Below are 6,876 nucleotides of genomic sequence, written 5' to 3' on the forward strand. Positions count from 1 at the left end.
TCCCGAATTCAGCTCAGGTCATGATCTCACAGTTCACAACTTAGACCCAGGAAAGGCTGTGCTGACAGTTTAGAGCCTGGAGCTTGCTTCGGATTCTGTGTCTCCCTTTATCTCTGCATCACACCCCCACTTGCACTCTGTCTCTCTTTTTCTCTCAAAAATAAATAAACACTGAAAAAAATTTTAAGTCTAAAAATATGCATATATATGTAAATATATATAAATTGTGATTTAGGGTATATTAAAATGTATAAATACAAAACACTACTGAAAAATGCACCAAAAAAGTTAACAATTGTTCAATTATAAACTATTTTTATTTTCTTCTATATATATGTGTGTGTGTGTTTTGTTTTCTAAAAAAGTTCCTTAACCAATGCTATGGAATAAATAGAGGAACAAGAAAATTATATAATTGAAACCAAAACGCATGGATCAATGGAATTGTGTCTCATGAGCCGCATTCTAGGCAACTGAATATCTCCAACTTGATTGTCTTTAACAAAAATAGAACAGATTGAGTGGCTTAAACAATGGAAATTTATTTTTCACTGTTTTGTAGCCTGGGAAGTCCAAGATCAAGGTGCCAGCAAAGCCAGTGTCTGGTGAAAACCCTTTTTCTCATTTGCCGATGGCCACTTCCTTATTGCATCATTATGTGTCAGAAAGAGAGAGAGGAAATAAGCTTTATGGTGTCTGTTCTTTGAAGGCACAAAAGCCATTCATGAGGGCTCCATCCTTATGAGTTAATTACTTCCCAAAGGCCCTACCTCTTACCCCTATCGCTTTGGGAGTTAGAGCTTCAAAATATGAATTTGAAGAGAGCATAAATGTTCAATCATATGTATACTTAAGAGTCAGCCAGGTTAGGATAATTCCATTTAAATTGTATACCTTCAATATCTACATAGATGACTCTCAAGAATTTCATAAAGTATTTTTTTGTTTCTTTGTTTATTTTAAGGAGAATATGATACTGTAAGGGCAAATACAAATTAGACCTAAGAGATTTAATTCTCTCTGTTGAAAATAAAGAAAGAAACTTCTCTGCTCTCCCTTTACTTTGGCAATTTTCTTTTAGAAAATTTGTAAGTTATTTCTCTGTCACTTTGAAGTATAGGTAAATTCTCTGAAAAGGTAAATAAGCTCTTTGCCAGTTTTATGAGCAGGGGTGTATTTGTGAAGGACCTGGGAACTATTGCTTTGGAAAATTAACATCTAAGAAATATAATGACTCCATCTCTCAGCTTCTATAGAAGGGTAGGAGTCTAACTGCAGCAGGCTTTTGGTTACATGTTGCAAAACTACTTCCTGCCATAAGTATATCAGAAGTTTATTTTTTCTTTTCTATAAAACCAATTAAACTAACATAGAAGTCCAACTCAATTACCGAGTAAATTTAGGATAAACTACCTGTGACAAATAATGATATCAAGTCTTCTTAAGAGAGAAAGTTATTGTTTATCTTGAGAACTTTCAAAACTTATGAACTGGGTTGTATCTGCTTGCCTATATTAAAGGGTGAAGTTTCTTTCTGTTTTGACAATCTTTTAGATTAATGTTTATTCAATAGTATTTTTACCCCCTCTACCTTTGTAGAAATGTCTGGGTTGTATATTTCCCCAACAATACATACCTTCAAAAGATTTTTCTAAATTCACTTTAAAATCTATCATTTATAAATAACCATAGTTTCTTCTAACAAGTCACAGCCATAGAGGTATTTGCTGGCAGATCGACATTTTTCTTATTACTTTTGAGAGGTTTGTTTTTCACCTCTGTGTGTACATATTTACTTATAAGATTAATAAATACAAATTTTAAAATATAAAAAAATACAAAGGATGGAATAAAGGAGTTAAGCTCTACTCTCCTTCCCTTTAGCATCTCCATTGTCTTGAAGTAACCATGGCAATCAGTAGACATTTCTCTTCATACCATACTCCATGTTCCTATAATCACACAAACACACACACATTTTTGTGAGTTGTGTTAATACTGGCCTAAGTACAGACAATCTTAGAATACCATGAGTGCAAAGCTTAATTAGACAAAGTATGTTTCCAAGGTCCTCAATCTCTATTTCCAGATGTGGGACTTCTGAGAGTATCAAAGAAAAATTGTACCAGATTAAATTAAATATGATATATAGGAAGGAAGATTTTATTTAAGATCATTATATTAGAAATCAAAACTACTACAATAGGGGAGAGAGACTGAACTCTAACTCTATTGAAACAAAAAACAGAATAATTGTATTTTTATTTTTTTATTAAAAAAATTGTAATGGTTATTTATTTTTGAGAGACAGAGATGAGCATGAGCAGAGGAGGGGCAGAGAAAGAGAGAGACACAGAATCCGAAGCAGGCTCCAGGCTCTGGGTGTCATCACAGAGCCCTATGTGGGGCTCCAACCCATGAACCGTGAGATGATGACCTGAGCCCAAGTCAGATGTTCAACTGACTGAGCTACCCAGGTGCCCCAAGGCAGAAGAATTTTAAAGTAGTAGGCTGAATTAGTGAAAGGTACTGGAAGACATTAGGAGAGAGATTGGTCAATATAATTAGGCCATCTGTATTCGCTAATTGGTATTTATCAAACTTAGGTATTTATCATCTCACAGAACATGATGATAGAGACCCTATGTATTTTTTATTTTTTGATGACAAGATCTTTCTCCTAAGTCTTTGAGAAAGATAGTTCTGGATTGTAAACTGGCAAGAAGTTGGGAAAATATTTACATTCAAAGTGGCAGACAAAGAATTTATAATTCCAAGTTTTTTAAAGGAAAACATGTTCTAAGTAAAGGAGGGGGTCTGTGACCTATAGAAGGGAAGATACATGTATAAAATTCAGTTAAGCTGAGGAGAGTATTGAGGACATCTTGATCAATAATTAATAACCTGGCTACAGTTAGGAAATGACCTTGTAGAAAAAAATAATAAACTTCAAGCAGGTATCAGGTAGCAAATGTCACTACTCATTTAGCTCCTTCTGCAATGTACATGATACAATACAGGCCTGCAAGCCCATATCCCAAAGCCAAAATGATCAACAGATGATCATACAGCATAAGAAATCAATGGAATTCTCTTTATGTAAGTAGCTTTTGCCAAAATAGTATCAATTCATATCCTAAACTAGACCATGAAATATTCTGTATCAAATCCATACCTTTATTTAAACAGTACACATTAATAAGTATAAATCATAAGGATTATGTTTACTATATTAATAATTGAACACTTTTAATTTATCCATGTGATCAGCTTATTATCCTATGGTCTCATTAATTGGAATGGAATATTTTTGTAGCCATTATTTCAGGAAATGAAACAAAAGATGAAATGTTAGTAAACATTGATAGAACTTAGCTCAGCCAACGAGGTCTAATGATCTAAGAAATTCCACTTCTTTGGGCAGTTTTTAATGGAAGTAGTTAAGCCATGTTTCTTGTTTCCAGCTTCCTTCAGCCTTTAACCACATCTCTTTCTAGTTAATTAATTAAATTTAAATATCTTTCTAATTAATTTAAATATCAAGAACTCCATCCATTGACAGTTTTATAAACTTCTGAAAAGTTTAGAGCACTTCTAAGAGTATGCATGTATAAAAGTTTCAATCATTTATTATTTGAAAATAAAATCAATTACTTATCCATATTATTTCTCTCATACCTATTCATTGTCAAACTCATAAATAACATAGGTTATAAGAATATATTATATTACCAAGTACTGTATATTATTATAATGAGGATAATACTTTTTCGTTTAACTTCTATTTTGCTTTGTTCTATTTGTACATTACACAGAATACTGCTCGGCTTGTGGTCTGCAGCCAGCAATTAACACCACTTAGCAGCTGTTAAGATGGGTAATCGCCTGTTGTTATCTTCATATGGTTTAATTCAAATGCCAATTGCTCTCTGAACACTGATCATAAACCTACCACATCCTGTACAATTTGCAGATATTTGAAGTAAAATGGTATTTGTTTTGGTAATGTTCATGATTAAAAGAAATTTTAAAATTTGCATGATGATGAAATCTAAGGAGACAACTTCCAGGGATTGTATATTACTGTGGTGGTTCAGTTGGATCAAGTAGAGTCATGATGTCCACTACGGCAGCTACTTTGAACACTTGAAATGAGGCTGGTCCAAATGTAGATGTGCTGTAGATGTAAAATACACTCCATATTTCAAATTCATTTCACTAAGAAAAAAAGTAAGATAACTCACTAATAAGATTGAATATTGATTGTATATTGAAATGATAACATTTTATATACACTAAATTAAACACAACATAAGGGCACCTGGGTGGTTCAGTCGGTTAAGCATCCAACTTTGGCTCACTCGGTTCATGGGTTTGGATCACTCGGTTCATGGGTTTGAGCCCTGCATCGGGCTCTGTGCTACCAGCTAGCTCAGAGCCTGGAGCCTGTTTCAGATTCTGTGTCTCCCTCTCTCTCTGACCCTCCCCTGCTTATACCCTCTCTCTCTCTCTCAGAAATAAAAATAAAAACATTAAAAAAAATTTAAACACAACATAGCACTAAATTAATTTCACCTGTTTCCTTTATACTTTTTAATGTGGTGACTAGAACACTTAAAATTATATATGTGACTCTCATTATATTCGTATTGCTTAACACCAGAGAAGGAAGAAACACAAGCAACCATCTTGTCTTTCTAATTATAAATCTCTGTTTTGCATTAAAAAGCATAAAAAATGAGAAATAATAAATCAATATATCTCAACAAAGGACTTTAGAAAATTTATGTATTATTATTTTTAATGGGAATTAAACGTCCTCAAATCTTTTAAAATAACCAGTTAAAATACAATTCCTAAAGCCAGCCAAACTTCAAAAATGTAATGGGCAAATGAATCTGAAAAATGTCTCTAAGAGAAGTAAAGCAGGCTGTAATTAATCAATTATTAAGTAAATGGAAGGAAACAGCATGCATTTTTAAAGTTAGTTTTAATAAAATACACTTAATTGTGTGCACTTTGGAGCCTTCACCAGGCAGTGGGAAACAACAGTTCCATCTGTGTGCAATTTTAAATGAATAAAAATTCTCTCCCCTCCCTGCTTTGGCTCCATGGTTAATGAGAAAATGGAATGTGTTTTGGTCTAAATAGCCTTGTTTGAATATCACACTATTGATTTCCTTATGACTCACTCTTCATTTAGTTTCTTGAGAGACAAGAGATACTATTGAATGAGACATAAAGCTGAAGTCCTGACCATTTGTGGTCATTAAGCATCCCAGGACACATTTTTCTAGATAGCAGGATGGCTAGCCTACACCACGGCCCATTTCCAATCCAACTAAGGATAGTCTAGCAACCTAAATTCTCTACGTACATACAAGGAACAGTTTTTTCTCAACATTTATGCAGTAAACTACATTTGGCTATTTTCTTATTTTTAAGTTTGTTTATTTATTTATTTTGAGATAGAGAGAAAGTGAGCAAGTAAGGGAGAAACAGGAGGGAGAGAGATAAAATCCCATACAGGCTCCATATTGTTAGAGCAGAAAGTTTGGTTAGTTTCTATTTTTTTTTAATTTTCTTAATATTTATTTATTTTGAGACAGAGAGAGAAAGACAGAGCACAAGTGGGAGAGGAGAGAGAGAGAGAGACACAGAATCTAAAGCTGGATCCAGGCTCTAAGCTGTCAGCACAGAGTCCAACACGGCTCAAACTTATGAGCGATGAGATCATAACCTCAGCTGAGTCAGAAGCTCAGCTAACTGAGCCACCCAGGAATCCCTTGGCTGTTTTCTATTAAACGTTGCCAATTTTCACTCCACAAGTACCTATGTTTGAGTAAATTGAATATGTATTTTAAATATAAAATGTTGTTTTATAGGACCATAGATATATTGTAGTAAAATAAGAGAGTTTTATTATAGAGTGTAATACTATATCAGACATATAATAGATACTTTTTTAGGAATGTAGTAGTACATTTGTATATTATAGTCTATACAATTTATTAAATTAAAAAACAGTTTATTTCAGCAAACATATACTGGATGCCTACTATATAAATGTGTTATACCAAGGAGTAGAGACACAAACAATCAAATATGGTCGCTATCTTCAAGAAGCTAAAGATAAGACAGAAAATGAAAGAGATATTTGCAATATTAAATGATACAAGTTACCAAAGTTATAAATGAAAAAATAAAAAAGGCATTTCCCTAACCCAAAGGGGATGGTTGTGAGAAGAGAGGTCATTATAAAATGGAAATATGTTTGAGATATATATTTTTGCTTATTTATAAAAGTGGAGACAATGAATAGCCATTAAACACAGGATGGGGAGTGGGAAAAGATGAACACAGAGGACATAACACTAGCAGTCACAGAGGTTTGACTTGGAAGGGGACATGCAGGAAGCCCAGCAGAGTCTGAGAAGGAAACATACAAGCAATGAGAATTATCAAAGAGGCTTAAGTAGAGGACATGTCTTGATATCATGTTGGATTTTTAGTGTAAATAGGTTACTCTGGCAATTATGCAGGGATAGTTTTGAAAAAAAGCAAAGACTTGTGAAAGTGATAAGACAAAGCTGGAAGTGAGGAGACCAAAGTGAGAAGTACAGCATGCTGGTAAGGTTGTTACTTCTGTTGGAACATAACCTCAAGTTTTACAAGAAACAAACAAAACCCAGAAACAAAAGCCTGATAACTGTCCTTTTTTCACACACTCTAATAGATAATTTTACCCAGGGCTAGACCAGGAATTCCAGAAAAAGCTAAGCATTGAAGAAATTCCATTGTCCCTTTTTCTTTCTCCTTTAATCTTTAATTCAAAATAAGGACAATGTTAAAAATAAAACAAAAAAATGGATGTAC

Source organism: Crocuta crocuta, unplaced genomic scaffold (genome assembly GCF_008692635.1).
Source record: "Crocuta crocuta isolate KB4526 unplaced genomic scaffold, BGI_CrCroc_1.0 scaffold846, whole genome shotgun sequence".
Lineage (NCBI taxonomy): Eukaryota > Metazoa > Chordata > Mammalia > Carnivora > Hyaenidae > Crocuta > Crocuta crocuta.